The sequence below is a fragment of the Podarcis bocagei genome (genome assembly GCF_964188305.1).
Source record: "Podarcis bocagei genome assembly, chromosome: 17".
In the NCBI taxonomy this organism is placed as follows: domain Eukaryota; kingdom Metazoa; phylum Chordata; class Lepidosauria; order Squamata; family Lacertidae; genus Podarcis; species Podarcis bocagei.
Window position 1 is genome coordinate 39,194,555 of NC_138143.1, and position 16,723 is coordinate 39,211,277.

Below are 16,723 nucleotides of genomic sequence, written 5' to 3' on the forward strand. Positions count from 1 at the left end.
AGAGGAAATGGCATGAGCAAGCACCTTGTGGAATTGAAATCAGTGGCACTATAAACAGTTCTCTCAAACGGGGGCAAGACTGGCTCTGATCGCTAATGACCTGATCAGAGGGATATTCTCTTATTTCAAAGCTACCGTCTTCATCATCTCCAAAAAGAGCTAAGTCACACATCCTGCAAAAACAAATCAAACCCACCAGCATTTGACACTGGAAGCACGCTGAAACCTATGGTACCTTCTTGAATGAATGAATATATACACTATACTATACTATACTATACTATACTATACTATACTATACTATACTATACTATACTATACTAATATATATATATATATAAAACACCAGATCTATTGTTTTTGTTACTGTATTTAGATTTATGCCGTTCCCCTTTTCACCTGTGATATCACACAGACATTTAAGCTCTTGCAATGTGAAAGAAGAATATGCTTTTCTTACCTACCTTGGTCAGCAATGCATGTGAAGCAAGTAACAAATGAGAATCACACCTGCCTTCCACAATCTCTGCACCCAGGCAGGTGGATGCTGAGGAGGGAGGTGAATAAGCTTTAATACCTGTGGGCTGTACCGTAAGCCGTGCTAGGTAAATATTGAGTGGCGTAAACAAAGGACCACAAAGTACAATCCGAAACCTCCTGTGTTTCCACTCGCCCTGTTCCCAACTATAAACCATTTGACCTCAACTGTTTACTTGTTCACTTTTCAGTGGCAAACATTAGACAAGCTATAATCCTTTAAAGTGTAGCCTGTGTAATAATTGATCCGAGAAACCTTGTCTCTGACAGTAGCAATAACTTAAAGGCGGACTCAGTACAACTTGTTTTGTTTGGCAGTGGGACTTTTTTTGCAAAATCGAACTATATGTCTTTTTTTATGGGTGGCTTAATGTATAACTGGAACTATCAGAAACTCTGATGTATTTAATTTACAAAGATCAGATTATTGTATATTGGCGATGCGGACTGCAGGGCAAAACTGGGTGTGCTAAATGCTGAGATAAGGCTTCATTTACTATGAGCTAATAGTACACTAATAGCTAAATGAGCATACTTTTTATACAATAAGGAACTGACGTGACATTCTTTGGCTCCAGGACTAATGGTACCCAGTTGGATCTTGACTTGCTGTTACATGAATGGAAGGGCTCCTACTGTTTGTGGAAGAGACTCTGATCCAGCAGAGGCTCCTGCTGGAGGAATTAAGAGAGAGGCTAGTGTCACCAGTTCTCTCTGCCTCTTCCCCCCTCCCTGGTGCTGTTCCAGTGCGTCCCCCAACCCTTTGGAGCAGCATTAAAGGGGGCTATAGGTGGAAGGAAGAATAAGTGAAAGTTGCCTTCCTCCTCCGTCCAAAAAAGTGCTGCATGAGTGAAAGCGCTGAGCAAATCCTGGATCCAACCCACTGCTTGTCAAAAATAATTTTTTAAAAAACCAGGCAAGAGGTAGCAGTCTGGCTGGCCTCAGGAAGTTGGATGTGTGTACAGTGGTACCTTGGGTTACAGACGCTTTGGGTTACAGACTCCACTAACCCAGAAATAGCACCTTGGGTTAAGAACTTTGTTTCAGGATGAGAACAGAAATCGCGCCGCAGTGGTGGCAGTGGGAGGCCCCATTAGCTAAAGTGGTATCTCAGGTTAAGAACAGTTTCAGGTTAAGAACGGACCTCTAGAACAAATTAAGTTCCTAACCCGAGGTACCACTGTATTCCTCAAATACTGTTGTACCTTGGGAGTCAAATGTTTTTACTCCCAAACGCTGCAAACCCAGAAGTAAGTGTTCTGGTTTGTGAACTTTCTTTGGAACCCGAACATCCAGCGTGGCTTCCAATTGGCTGCAGGAGCTTCTTGCAGCTAACTGGAAGCCGTGCTTTGGTTTCCGAATGTTTTGGAAGTGGAACGGACTTCCAGAACGGATTCCATTCGACTTCCGAGGTACAACTGTATACGTTTTGGAAGTGGAATGGACTTCCAGAATGCATTCCGTTCGCGGCTGTATGGCTATCTTACTGTAGGATCAGCACTGCCAATTTCCTGCTTTAAAATATAAATTAGTGGATTCTCAAGTTATGGCTTCTGAGTCAATTTTCAAGTATTCTCTCATGGGAATAATAAAGGAAAAGGGGATAGGGAGCTTTCTTCGAGTTTTCCATCACATGCTGAAGCTCTAAATAAGGATAGCTCTAAATAGGGATCTGCATTAAAAAAACCAACAGCTTGCCTCTTCACCGGTGCAAGTGGCTGCAGCAAACTAGAAAGAACCTCTTGTGTGCAGGCCTCACCTCACCCTCCCTGGTGCACTTAGTCTGTGCTGAATTGCAATCCTAGAAGAAAAGTGCAACAGCTGAGTTTAAAACAGGGCTGCCAACTATTTAATTTAGAGGTGACGGTCTTCAATTTAAGAGAGGTTAAGAACCACTAATGTAAATCACATGGAGCAAATTTTATGATGTCTCCTGTATATTTACTAGTGTTTGGAATTATATGCCTGCGCAATTGCTGGTACGTTTCTGTGAACACGCAAGCTTGCATCTGCTGTTTTTCTGTCTCGGGTTTCTCCTGCCTCTGGGGAGCCAAATTGCTTCTCAACCTTATAATTACGATTATAATAATGTAACGAGATGAATGGCAAAACATTAACTCGCCAGGTTGTTTCAGACAAGATTCCTACTGACCCATGAGATAATTGTCTAGCCATGCCCTTTTATCTGTTGTCTGCACGTATTTCATCTCTAGATGTTGATCACTGGCCATCCTGAGTGGGTCCAATGAGCGCTGGAGTCTTAACAACATCGAGAGGGTAGCATGTTAGCTCCCTCCAATCTAGACTTTGTGTTCCTGCCAAATTGGCCAAACGTACTGTACTTTCCCGTGTATAACACGCCCCCGTGTATAAGACACCCCCTATTTTTGGGGATTCCACTTTCAGGAAATGGCCCAAAGTTGTTGAGCTTTTTTGGGGGGAGGATTGGAGTTGTTGTTGAGCTTCTTTTGTGGGGGAATGCAGTAAATCACTAATCGGACGATTGCAATCGGTCATGCCGCTCGATGACAATTACTTGCGTCTGCAACAAGCGTCTGCCAGATCACCAACAACGGAAGTAAATAGCAAGCACAATTGCCACAGTGGCAGCCAATCCTCAGCAGCCCATGGCGCAGCAATCAATCACACACACATTTATCCGCAGCCAATGCAAATAAACCCTTGCCGCAGCTACCAATCACACACCAAATCGCCAATGACAATCAGTAGCTTGCAGCTGCAACCGATCACCCGTTACCCTACCAACTACCCATGTATAAGACGCCCCCAGTTTTTAAACCTTATTTTAGAGTGAAAAAACCTAGTCTTATACACGGAAAAGTACGGTATATTTGCGAGCCTCTTGCTTATGATGTTATTCCTTCACTGAACGCATTCATAAGCCGTCTTATCTGGATGTCCCATTCAACGCAGGAGTAACCACAGAAGATGTCCTTGGGTGGATGTTCTGCTATATATTTCCACTGGTTTAGTACCACGAAAGGACAAGTCATAGCAAGGCTGGAAAACCCCACTGCCAGGCCAGACATTACCAAACTAGATGGACCAATTGCCTCCTTCAGCAGCTTCATATTTATATACCGTATTTTTCGCTCTATAGGACACACTTTTTCCCTCCTAAAAAGCAAGGGAAAAAGTGTGTGCATCCTGTGGAGCGAATGCAGGGGGGAGGCAGGCAGGAAAAGCCCCCAAGAGCCGCACACAAGCTCTGTGCGGCTCTTGCGGGCTTTTCCCCAGGAGGGAGAAGGGACTGACTGGCCGCATCAGTCCCTTCTCCCACCTCCTAGAAAAGCCTGCAGGAGCAGCGCACCCTTTAAAGATCACGCCGCTCTTGGGGGCTTTTCCCCGAGGAGGGACAAGGGACTGACTGGCTGCCTCAGTCCCTTCTCCCTCCTAGTAGAAAAGCCCGCAGGAGCCGTGTGCTCCTTAAAGGGTGTGTGGCTCCTGTGGGCTTTTGCGGAAGATGAGGGAATTCCCCCACCTCCGGCAAAAGCAGGAAGAAGGTCTGGGAGCAGCGCACAGGCTGCCTGCAGCCTGTCCGCTGCTCCCAGAGCTGAGGGGGAGGGGGGTCATATTTTTTTCCTTGATTTCCCCCTCTGAAAACTAGGTGCGCCCTATGGTCAGGTGCGCCCTATGGAGTGAAAAACACGGTACATAACTAGTAGAGCAAGAGACTCTTAATCTCAGGGTTGTTGGTTGAAGCCCCATGTTGGGCAAAAAGATTCCTGTGTTGCAGGGCTTTGGACTAGACAGGGTGACTTTTGTGGTCCTTGCAAACTTTGCAATTCTGTGATTCTATGACTACAAGCCACTGCCATGGGGGTGGGGAGTCTATAGGGCCTTCCTAGATGCTGTTGGACTCCAACTCCCATCAGCCCCAGCCAGCATATTCCCATGCTCAGGGATGATGGGAGATGGAGTCCAGCAACATCTGGAGGGCCACAGGTTATCCAGGAAGCGATACTGAAGTGAGCTGTCATTGAGAGTGCTGCGCCAATGCAACGAAGTATTCTGCTGTGAAAAGCATGCTAATAAAAACAAGAGAACTTACCTGGTGTATGTCCTGGCCTATAAGAATAATGGATGTTAGTTTTTGCCCTGTGCATTGATGTACAACCCTGTACGTGTCCACCTGGAATCAAAGAATTGTAGCGTTGCAAGTGTCAACTCGTCCAACACCCTGCAACTCAGGAATCTCAATGGAAAAATCCAGTAAGTCTAGCTGCCATAAATGGAATTTATTCCCAGGGTAAGTGTGTATAAGATTGCCCCATCGTTGTAGTAATTAATTGTGGCATATATCATTTGTTAAATTCTTTGTCATTTTTATTCTTATAGATTTGCGGACGCCCAAATAAGCAATTTGAGCAGTGCTATTTAGATAAAGGCCAAACATATATAATTGAACTTTAAACCCACTTGTTTATTTGATCAAATCCTGCCTGAGACTCCACATGATTACGTTTTCCCTCACACAAGTCCCCCACAAGGTAGTCTGGGGTAGTTTGTGGGAATCTGTGGAATTGGGGTTCTGTGAGGTGGGTGCATTATATTTAAGTGAGGGCAGGCCCAACAGCGCCAGGGGAGAAAGTGCCGTCACACCGTCGCAGCTACATATTCAGACCCTCCAAGTGTCCCTATTTTCCAGGGACAGTCCCAGATTTACAGAAGCCATCCCGGTTTCTGATTTGATCTCAGAATGCCCTGCTTTTTTCCTTAGGTCGTCCCTGTTTTCATCAGAGAAATGCTGGAGGGTGTGGAGTTATGCACCCCTGAGCCCAGGAGATAAGTAACTATGCAACCTTTAGAAGACAGCTGAAGGCAACCATGTATAGGGAAGATTTTTTTTTAATGTTTAATGTTTTGTTATGTTTTTATATACCGTATGTCGGAAGCCAGAGTGGCTGGGGCAACCCAGTCATATGGGCAGGGTATCTTAAATGCTATAAATGCTTCCAACACGTGGGGATTCCCAAATCTCTGCTAGGAAGAGTGAGCGATTAAGTCACCGGGTGCCATTTCTGTGTCACTGTTAGCTATACTTGCCTCGTCGATTGACACGTGGTACCGTGACAATGCCTTCATTGATGGGTGCCATTTTCTCCGTGCTGCTTCAGAGTCCCCAGTAGACTTGGCCAGCATTTATTGGCCTTACTGCTGCGCTTTAAAAACAAGAGACAGTTTATAAGGTGAGGAAATTGAATTTGGTTTGGATAAATCATGAGGAAGGAGTTTAAGAAACCGAGTCTTGAACTATGGCTATGTACGCTCTGCAGAAAAACAAATTAAAATCTCACATCTAGGCAAAGCAAATAATTCAACCGGTCTAAACTTTGTAAACCATACATTGGGGGTTTCTTTTTTGTTTTGCATGATTTAGTCTACATTTCTCCTTTCTTTTGCTAGCTTTTATCTTAGTTTTGCAAATTATGTGATTGGCAAGCAAAGAGATTCATCTGCAAGGAAGCCTTTTTAAAAATCAGATATTTTAGAGACATAAAACCCAAATTCTGCTTTTTAAATAAGTCATGAAAACTATAATAAGTTTACCCTGAAATTGAGTATTTTTTGAAACAGCTTGTCCCAAACTGGCAGCATTCACAAGGTGGGCAAGACAGGCCAGATTTGTAGGGAATCTTCCTTTCACTATCAATTTGTATATTTTTTCAATAATATCCAGAACTTCTATTACTTTGCCCCTTGAACCCATCTGAGGAAACAGTAGATGTTGCTTATATTGTACCTTAGGCCTTCTAAATGAATTGACTTCGGAATCTTGGTTCTAGTCCCAGTTCCTCTTAATACTGTATCTAAATCACATTTGACCCAGTAATTGTTAATATTTAATTAGTGAATCCATATTTATAATCCTACAGTTTCCTTTGCTTTTTAACCAAGAAAAGGGTTGGCAGACAAGTGAACTTACTGGTCAGATATTGTCAATTGATGATCTGGGCTGTGGTTTAATATTGTCAAATATTCAGTGAAGCCAAGAGTTCAGTTTACCATTTTTTATTTAATTGTGACACAGTTTTGTTTTGTTTTAAGCAGGAACAGGGATAAGGGCTTCCGATTTGTTAGCCTTGCAGCAGTCGGGGCCAAAACTAATAGCACAGTTCCTTCTGATCATCTATAAATAACTGGAGGTATCTCAAAACAGGCAGAAAAACAAAGAAAGGAAGGGGAAGGAACGGATGATGATGATGATGATGATGATGATAAGTGCTAAAGGTCAACGTTTTGAAATACAGTTCTGAGATGTTGGCTTTTGTGATGTTTAACATGTGGCCTTAAATTGTATCTTGTAGTTTGATATGTGGCTTGTAAACTGCTTTGGGAAGACTTTCTTGAAAAGCAGTATACAAATTATACTACCTACATGCCTACCTACACATTTCCCCCACCCTACTCAAATGCTTTCTTTTTCAGTCCAAGAAGATACTGGGTTGTTGTTTTTTTGCTGGAAGCTGGTAAAGCTATCTAGCACCTGTTACATTAAGGTGAAACGATGCAAACATTCAGCCCAGATAATATTCAGAGCAGCAGTTCCTTTGCCAGCAAGCAGCATGTAAAACAGAAATGCTATCCAGAGTTCACTTATAGACCTGTTCTGAAGGCATATAGATGCTACCCTAAGACCAGTATCTGCTAGAAAATTAATATGCCAGTGTATGAAACTAAAGGAAGAAGAATCCATTTTATGTCATCCTGTGAAAGTCTAGAGTGAAATAAATGAATGCAATTAGAAGGCTATCCAGGCTGAAATTGCTTTATAAGCTTGCTATCAAAACTGGGTGATGTGTCACAGTTCAGCGTTATCCTGATGCTCAGCTCAGATACAAATTCCCACGCCACCCGCTGCCCAAATGCGGAGGGATGATTTATCTAATTTAGGACTGTGCTTTTTCAAGCCGGTTGGCTTTTGCTTCTGTCGCCTGTTTTTCTCCGTAAAAATCACAACAGTCTAGGACTTGAAATACATTTAACGCTCGCCCAGAAGCCCACTCACCTCCATCGAGCAGGGAGCTAATGATTCTTTTGTTTGCATCTCTCTCCTTTTGAAAGCTGCCTCTCGCACAGCCTCATTCCTCCGGCACACACATTGCTGATGGAAGCTCCCAGGATCAGCTAACAGAGCAAGGCTGGCTCTGTTAGTGGGAAATCGCAGGCCTCGTATTTTAGCAGCTTGAAGGCTCTCATTGTTGTGCTCGCAGTTCCGTCCCTCGGATGTGCCCTCCTTATTCATAGGCATTTCACAACGGCGATCTTACAATATCGTCGGGCGTTCGGTGGGGAGAAACGGGGAATATTAGCAAATCCTGCGTGGAAAATTAAAACCACAACCTCCCCCCCTGGCAGTTTGAGATTAAATGTGAGATCTTCCCTTTGTAGCTTGACCTTTACTCCGTGATTTAATTTTAAAACTACGGGTGGAACAAGCTTTTTGTGTCTGTGCTACTTGCTTTTAGATTAAACATCAGACTGGTTTCCGTTGCCTGAAATTGGGGGGGGGGGGGGGTTAGACAAGCTGTCAGGTCAGTTAGATTTCAGCACAGCTTAAGGAAAATCCTGCTGTGGTAACATTGTGCTCTTTGCTCATCCCAACGTTCTCCTGTTCCATCTCGCTCCCAAGGCCAGGTAATTCTAACACTGAGGCTTGGTTCTGCTTATCCAAATATCTTCTGATTTCAAAAATACTGGCTCCCAGGCCAGATCCATGGAGAGAGCCTGGGCTAAATCAGATGAATAAGTTTCAAAGATGGGAATGGAGCATGGTAGCATCTGGAGTTTTCTGACTTTTCAGACCCTTGTACTGGTTGCCTGAGATCACACCATTTTTGAGAGGCCACTCTGATCAGTGTTTCTCAAACTTGGGTCCCCAGCTGCAACTCCCATCATCCCTGACCGCTGGTCCTACTAGCTAGGGATGATGTGAGTTGTAGTCCAACAACAGCTGTTTGAGAAACGCTGACTTGGATGCTAGTTGGCTGGCAACCCTAAGGCACTGACATTGCTTAATATAGTACCATCGAGGGGAAATGTGTCTGGATGTTATTATATAGCAGCCCTGGAGTTCATGGCTCCCAGCTTTTTAAAACCTGCCAGCTCTCGCCTAAAGAGCAGAGGAAGTTGAACATTTGAGTTGGCTAGCACTTGTCCTACTTGTTGTTGTTTTTTTAATAATATTTATTAAGATTTTTAAAATACACATAGAATTATAAAATACAGTTCACACAACTAACAATTTAAAAAATAAAAAGACATAAAAGAAAAAGAATGATTAGATATACATAGAAAGAAAAACAAACATAAAAAGTTTAAAGTTTAAAATTAATTCCATCCTTCAATCCTCCTTTATCTCATCACCTTGGTTCTTTGACCCCCTCACACCTCCCCTTTTGTATTCCCATTTAAAAAGTCCTTTCAGCAAATCCTTACCCTCTGTCATTTTTCATAACTCTGCATCATCACCTATTGTAAATATATATTTCTAAGTATTAACAATCTATACTTGCATACACTTTTAACCAATACCACTTATTTTCCATCCAACATCGCTTGAACTTTCCTTAATTTTGCAGTGTTTCTGCAGATAATCTTTAAATTTCTTCCAATCTTCTTCCACCATTTCTTCTCCCTGGTCTCGGATTCTGCCAGTCATTTCTGCCAATCCCATATAGTCCATCACCTTCATTTGCCATTCTTCCAGAGCACTTGTCCTCCTTGTGCTGGATGCTGGACCCCGCAGAGAAGGCAACAAGGCAGGTCAGGGGCTGGTGGACCAGGGATAGCTCTGACAGAAGCTGAGAGTTGACTCAGCCTTTTCAAGATTCTGGTTCTAGGCTACCTTTGCTCAGGTGCCACTCCCTGGTGGCTAACTTTAGGTTCTTAAAGGGCCAAGCCTCTGATCAGAGGATAGGCACTCCTGCTGGCATGCTCCCTGAACCGCAGGACCATTTAGGTTCATTTGGAGCCTCAGGGGTAGGTGCCTGTGGTGTCTGAACTCTGGCCCTACAGATATGGGAAGTTCTTCTGGGCGCTCATGTTGATGAGGCTGTGGTCCCCTGATCACCAGAAGCAAGCTCGGAGCCCTGCCCCTGGTCTGGCTCCATAGCTGGAGACTCTGCAGCCTCTAAGTCCAAGTCCTAACTGCAGATGACACCACCGCTGCTTGGTTTGGCTTAATGAAGCAAAATCCTTCTTTGTGAGGTGCTCTCCGAAGTCCTGGAAAGCCTACCCTCGTTGTTTCCTACATGAACTGGACTTTCCTCAGCTCCCTGTAGCCTTTTCATCTGGCTGGGGAAAGGAGATATGCTGTAACCGGGCCATCATGTGAGCTTGTTGCATGTACAGTTCAGCGACACTGATATAATATTGTTGCTGTGATGCATAAAATATAATGTGCCTGCACTCCCATCTCACATGCGGGATCAGACGCATGACATCCCTTTGTCCAAATACCGGTGCCAGTTCATTCTTCTATAGATACGCATAGTATGATAAAAATCCTCTCACGATAGATTTCTTGCATTGCCAAACTCAGTAAGGTATTTTGATGTCCTCCACCTCCTTTTTGTTACCATAAAGCACCAATGCTGCAGCAAGCAAAGGCTCCAGCAGCTCAGTCAGCTGCTTGTGGCTGGAAAGCCAAACAGGATGTTTGTGACTGTTGCCATGGAAACAAAGGGGCAGTCCAATCTGAACTGAGCACCGGATGTTAGCTCAGTGTGTGTGTCATATGACCTGTACTGGAAGTACATGGGAGGAGTTTCTTCTTGCTGTTGTCGAGTGCAGACGTGTTTCTCTGTACTGATATGAGAGACAGAAATAAAAGATGTAAATAGTTTTCTGTCTGCTTCTTTCCCCTCCTTGGGGACACCAAAGGGGAGAGAGGGTGAACGGTGTGTTCCTCTCACACATCTGAGATGAATCGCCGGGACCTCGCCTGCTTATCAGCAGAGTGGAGACGCGGGGAGGTCGACAGGAATATCTGCCGGTGCCTACGCTGTGGCACATTCCTCTGACCCATGCAGAATTCCAACAGTGGCAGCCTGAGGATGGTTGCTGTTTTCTTCGATCCATCGGACATCTGCATGAGAGGCTGGTGAATTGTCCTCCTCTGCTCCATGGAAGCCTGATTTGAGAGGCTGATTCTCTGCAGCCAGAAGCTGACCAGAAGAAGCTGACAGCCAAGCCGATGCTCAAGGTATGAGACTTTTAAGGGCTTAGAAGAGTGAAAGCAGATTGATTCATTCTCTGCTTCACGGACAGCGAGTGTGGGAAAGCAGCTCCAACTTATAAGAGGCCTGCATACCAGGCATTTTTGCGGTTTCCTGTCCAAGGAAAGGAATGCGCTGTTGCTAAGCAACGTCCTTCAGAAGGCTGTGCCTCAGAGAGGAGAAATGGAAAGCTACTCGAGAGGGCTGGACAGTCAGTCTGTGCCTCAGAGAGGTGTAAACAAAGTTTTGTTATGACTAGGTCCTCACGAACTGCTGGAAGGGACTTTCCAACGCAGCCAGTGTCAGAGTTGCCAGGTGTCAAGAATGTAAACAAGCCAGCTATTGGATTTTAGAGGCTTGTCTTTTAGAGTCAATGCAAGGACTCAAAATGGATGCCAAGAAGGGGGGAGGCTTGCCTTCTCCACCCCTCCTGACCAATGACAATTATTCATCTTGGTCTGTAAAGATGAAGGCCCTGCTGCAGAATCAGAGACTGTTTGGGGTGATTGAGAATCCCATCCCAGCAGCACCAACGCGTGCTTGGGAGTCACAGAATGTGAAGGCTAGGACTGCTATAATTCTGTGTGTCTCAGATGCGCAGCTTGTGCATATACAGCATTTGGAATTTGCGCAAGAGGTTTGGAACGCGCTGCGTACAACGCATCAGAGAGATGCTGGTTCTTCAGCGTTGCTGTATTTTGAGAAGTTGACCAATCTGAGATTAGCGCCTGATGGAGATGTTCAAGCGCACCTGACAGAGATGAAGTATCTGCGTCAACAGATGGTGGAACGCAATTTCCGTCTACAGGAGGAAGTGTTTTGCTTCATGATGATAAACAGCCTTAGCCGCACCTACAAGGTTGTTGCCAGTCAGCTTGGTTCCCTACCGGCGGCTCAGCTAACCGCGGAAAGAGTGTGTGCTGTGGTCCTGAACGAACACGACAGACTTGCTGCACTGGAAGTGAAAGACAGAGGGAGACAAGAACAGAGTTCAAATCTTCCCACTGGTGGTGCTACTGGAGAGCATGCCGTAGCATTGAGTGCCGTCCGATGCTATAATTGTGGACAGACTGGGCATCTACAGCGAAACTGTAAGAAGCCGCGACAGTCAAAAGGAGCAAAGAACAGCTCTACGAAGCCTGAGGCGTCAAGCAAAAGCCGTACCATGTGCCAGGTGAAACCTGCAAAGGCGATGATGGCGAAAGGAACCACGCCAGATGTTGGGAACGCATTCATAATCGATACCGGCGCCACGAAGCATCTCTGCCCACACAGAGAACTGTTTTCGACGTTGAAGAAGCAAAGCTTCACTGTGAAACAAGCCAACGGTCAAGAACTGGAAGCGACCGGAATTGGAACTGTGTATCTTGAGAGTCTGAACTTGACTATAAGCGATGTTTACCTGGTTCCAGAACTGAAATTTAGTCTGCTGGACTCTGGAGTCTCTGACAAAACAGACATCAGAGAACACACAAAAATTAACAGAAATATCAACAAGGTTAAACCAGAATACAGAATCTATAAACAAACTGGTCGAGGAAAACGCCACCACGCGTCAAATTGCCGAAGAGGCCAAAGCCACTGCTGGAGAGACGCAGGAGAAATTAGAGCCACTTGCCAAGAAGGTCCATGAGCATGATGCAACTTTGGCCTTGTGGGAGTTACAGAGGAAAGAGAGAAACTTAAAATTAAGACTGATTCCGGAGAATGAAAGAGACAACCTTGTGGAATATTTGACACGGGAGTTTGCGGATTGCTGGGACCTTGAGGAAGACGAATTCAAAATTACAACTGCCTTTAGACTGGGTAAAAAGCAAGATAGAAAGACACCGAGAGATTGTCTGATCACACTCAGATCTAAGGAGGAAAGAGATAAAATTTTAGGACTACACTTTGAAAAGGCCTTGCAAATTGGAAATTCAGCTGTACAGATCTTTAAAGACATACCAAAATACATTTTGGATTTAAGAAACTTCTACAAGGATTTGGTTCTTTTGTTAAAGAAAAATTCTATCCGCTTCAGGTGGGAGTTCCCACAAGGACTGTCATTCGACTACAAGGCAAAGAAAGTGAAAATAAAGACAATTCAAGATAAAGACAAATTTTTGGCAAGATACCAGGAGGACTTACAGAAGGGGACTGTGGATGTACTTGCAGAACAGAGGAGAGCACTGGATATCCTGAATCTCTCGTTTGGACAAAAACCACCACCATCAGAAGAAGAGCAACAACTTGGAGCTGTTGGAGGAGCCTTAAGAAAATAACAAGATGGCTTTGCAATTCCTTAGTTGGAATTGTAATGGACTGAATGGGCCTTTGAAGAGAAGACAAGTATTTCATATTTTGAACAGAGAACAACTGGACTTGATATGTTTACAAGAAACTCACATAACCAGAGCCCACAGGAGATTACTCACAAATAAAAGGCTAGGACAAGAATTTATTTCATCAGACAAAGTTAAGAAGAGAGGAGTGGTAATATATGTGAAGGAGAAATGGGCTCCAAAAATGATATTCAAAGATGAACAAGGGAGATATTTGGCTGTGGAGATACAAGTACAAGGAGAAAAATTTTTAGTTGTTGGAATTTATGCACCAAATGAAGGCAAATCTGACTTCTTTAAGAGACTTCATGAAACTTTGACGGACTATCTGGATTACAATATGATAATCATGGGAGACATGAATGGCGTGGTCTCCACTAATATGGACAAGGCACAAAGACTGACAGTCACTAAAGAAGGGAGACTCCCTAAGACTTTTTTCGAAATGACAGAAAACATGGACTTGATAGACATTTGGAGAACAAGGAACCCTCTGGAGAGAGAGGGAACCTTTTTCTCCCAAGCAATGATGACCTGGACCAGAATTGACCAAATCTGGGTTACTAGTGGACTGGCTCCAAAGATTAAGAAAGTGGAAATCTGCCCAAAAACTTGCTCCGACCATAACGCCGTGAAGATGGAGATGAAACTCACAATAACTGGTCAATTTAGATGGAGAATGAATGACACCCTCTTTCGAGATAAGGAGATTCTCACGAAGGCCCAAAAGACCCTAAAAGACTATTTTGAAATAAATTTGAGGACCGACGTGGAGAAAAGAGTGATCTGGGATGCAAGTAAAGCGGTTATGAGAGGATTTTTGATTCAACAAAATTCAATAAAGAGGAAAAAACAAAATGAGAAAAAAGAGAAGATCTTGGAAATGATAAAGGAAGGAGAGAGGAAATTAAGAACAAAACCAAAGTCTCAGGACATTTTAAGAGAGATCAAGTTATATCAAACTCAATATATGGAATTGATGAACCAAGAGATTGAATGGAAGATAAAGCAAATGAAGCAAAAGACTTTTGAATCAGCAAATAAATGTGGTAAACTTTTGGCATGGCAATTGAAGAAAAGGCAGAAACTAAATACAGTTACAAGCCTAGAGGTGGATGGAAAGAACATATCTAAACCCAATGAAATTAGAAATTGTTTTTTAAGTTATTTCAAAAAACTCTACACCCAAGGCCCGCAAAATGAAGAAGATATAGACAAATTCCTTGGAAGATATGGACTACAAAACATCTCTCAGCAAAGTAAGATGGACTTGAACCAGAGAATCTCAGAACAAGAGATAGAGGCTGCCATTCAGAATATGCAACTGGGCAAATCTCCGGGACCAGATGGACTGACTTCCAGATATTACAAATCGCTGAAGGAATGGCTGATCCAACCACTAAGAGAAGTTTGTAATGAGATTCTTGAGGGAAAAAGGGCACCTGAATCGTGGAAAGAGGCATATATTTCACTCATACCAAAGTCAGAGACTGAAAAGACCCAACTCAAGAACTACCGCCCAATATCACTCCTTAATGTGGATTACAAAATTTTTGCAGACATTTTGGCAAAAAGATTTAAAAGAGTCTTGATGGAGAAGATTCATAAAGACCAAGCAGGCTTTCTCCCTAAAAGACACCTAGCAGATAATGTAAGGAATGTAATAGACATTTTGGAAAAGCTGGAGGTGAATATAAACACTAAAGCAGTATTGATCTTTGTGGATGCGGAGAAAGCCTTTGATAACATCTCTTGGGGTTTTATGAGGAAGAATCTTCATGGGATGGGGGTAGGCCAGGGTTTTGAGAATGGTATGGCTGCAATATATTCTGAACAAAAAGCTAAACTGATTGTAAATAATGTTGTGACTGAGGAACTTAAGATAGAAAAAGGAACACGACAGGGGTGCCCAATTTCCCCATTACTTTTCATTTCGGTTCTGGAGGTGCTGCTGAATATGATAAGAAATGACCAGCAGGTCAAAGGTGTGCAGGTCGGAGCTAAACATTATAAGTTAAGAGCGTATGCAGATGACCTAGTATTGACTTTGCAAGAGCCAAACACTAGTACGAAAAGGGTCTTAGAAATAATACAACAATTTGGCCAGGTAGCTGGATTTAAGTTGAATAAGCAAAAAACTAAAGTTTTAGGGAAAAACCTAACAGATATGGAAAAGGAGAAATTTCAAGAGGAAACAGGTTTGACAGTGGTCAAGAAGGTGAAATACCTAGGGGTTTATTTAACATCTAAGAATGTCAATTTGTATAAGGACAATTATGAAAAATGTTGGTCAGAAATTAAAAAAGATTTAGAAATATGGTCAAATCTGAAACTGTCAATGCTAGGCCGAATTGCAGTAATCAAAATGAATGTATTGCCTAGAATGTTATTTTTGTTTCAGACCTTGCAGATTCTCGACAAGATGGAATGTTTTAAGAGGTGGCACAAAGACATTTCGAAATTCGTCTGGCAGGGCAAAAAGCCCCGAATTAAATTTAAAATACTGACTGACGCTAAAGAAAGAGGGGGTTTTGCCCTGCCGGACCTAAAATTGTACTATGAGGCAGCAGCTTTTTGCTGGCTGAAAGAATGGATGCTCCTCGAGAACACGGACATCTTGGATCTGGAAGGTTTCAATAATGCTTTTGGTTGGCATGCATATCTTTGGTATGACAAAGTTAACAGTACTTTTAAAAATCACATCGTTAGAAAAGCATTATTTAATGTTTGGATAATGTCAGGGAACTGCCATCAGAGCATCAGGTGGTGGAGGGACTCAGGCAGGATGAAAGAGACTCAACTGCTGAAGCAGGGACCAGCAGGGGGAGGAGTGGGTCTCTGAGGGAATGCGAGCAGGAGGGAGGGCTCAGGGAGGCTTCCAGCGAGAACAGTGGGGAGGTATCGGAGTCTCCCATAGGGAGACCCATACCTCGCAGGAAACTGTCACGCCGTGAGTCCAGGAGACGCGTTTCCGTTAAGGAACTTCTTTGCTGGAAACGCTTCCGCAGACAGCCACTGTCGGACTCTACTAGTGACTAGAGCAGACATGTCTGAGGAGCTCCGTCACACACGGAGGTTTGTGGGGGCGCACAAACTCTGAGGGAGCACGTTTTCACGCACAAGCAGCTAATCAAACCCTCACAGCAGTCCGACAGTCTTTGTACGCTGCCTGTGCAAGAGAAGGCATCATGAGCGAACCAACCGGAACCGGAGGAGCAGGGGCTGGAGCTGGTCCAAGCTTGGAAGATAGATACCGAGCGTTGGAGGTTCAACTAGCCCTGCAGACGGCGAGGCTGGAGGAGAGAAGGGCTCAGGATGCAGACAAGAAGGGGAGAGCCACTCAATTCCCCAGAAAGGTACCAGGATTGGTGCAGAAATTTGGGGGGGACCCCAAGGACTACCATGCTTTTAGGACAGAGATGCAATATGCCCTTAATGTGCAGTTCGATGAGTTCCCTGATGAGGAATCGCGAGTTGCTTTTGTAATTGGGCATCTTGAGAAAGGGGCTAGAGACTGGGTGCGACCCCTAATGGCAACGCACAATGACATACTAAAGGACACAATGAAGTTCTTTCGTGCAATGGATATCATGTTTTCCAGCGATATTGAGGAAGGGGTGG

At 43.9% G+C, this 16,723-nt stretch overlaps 2 protein-coding genes across 5 annotated transcripts in view; one reads left to right on the top strand and one right to left on the bottom strand.

Moving 5' to 3' along the window:
* Window positions 1–16,723, top strand: part of IDUA (alpha-L-iduronidase) — a 76,292-nt gene that overhangs the window by 22,426 nt on the left and 37,143 nt on the right. Inside the window, exon 1 of one of the 2 annotated variants that reach the window (XM_081176492.1) lies at window positions 9,551–10,053. The exons of the other annotated variant lie outside the window; for it this stretch is intronic. The gene's annotated coding sequence lies outside the window, so the exon portion shown is untranslated. Of the gene's footprint in view, window positions 1–9,550; window positions 10,054–16,723 lie in introns of those variants that run through there. 2 annotated transcript variants of the gene reach the window in all.
* Window positions 1–16,723, bottom strand: part of SLC26A1 (solute carrier family 26 member 1) — a 64,647-nt gene that overhangs the window by 17,022 nt on the left and 30,902 nt on the right. Inside the window, exon 1 of one of the 3 annotated variants that reach the window (XM_081176476.1) lies at window positions 465–1,000. The exons of 1 other annotated variant lie outside the window; for it this stretch is intronic. The gene's annotated coding sequence lies outside the window, so the exon portion shown is untranslated. Of the gene's footprint in view, window positions 1–460; window positions 1,001–16,723 lie in introns of those variants that run through there. One more of the 3 variants, XM_081176474.1, reaches the window with a different exon arrangement.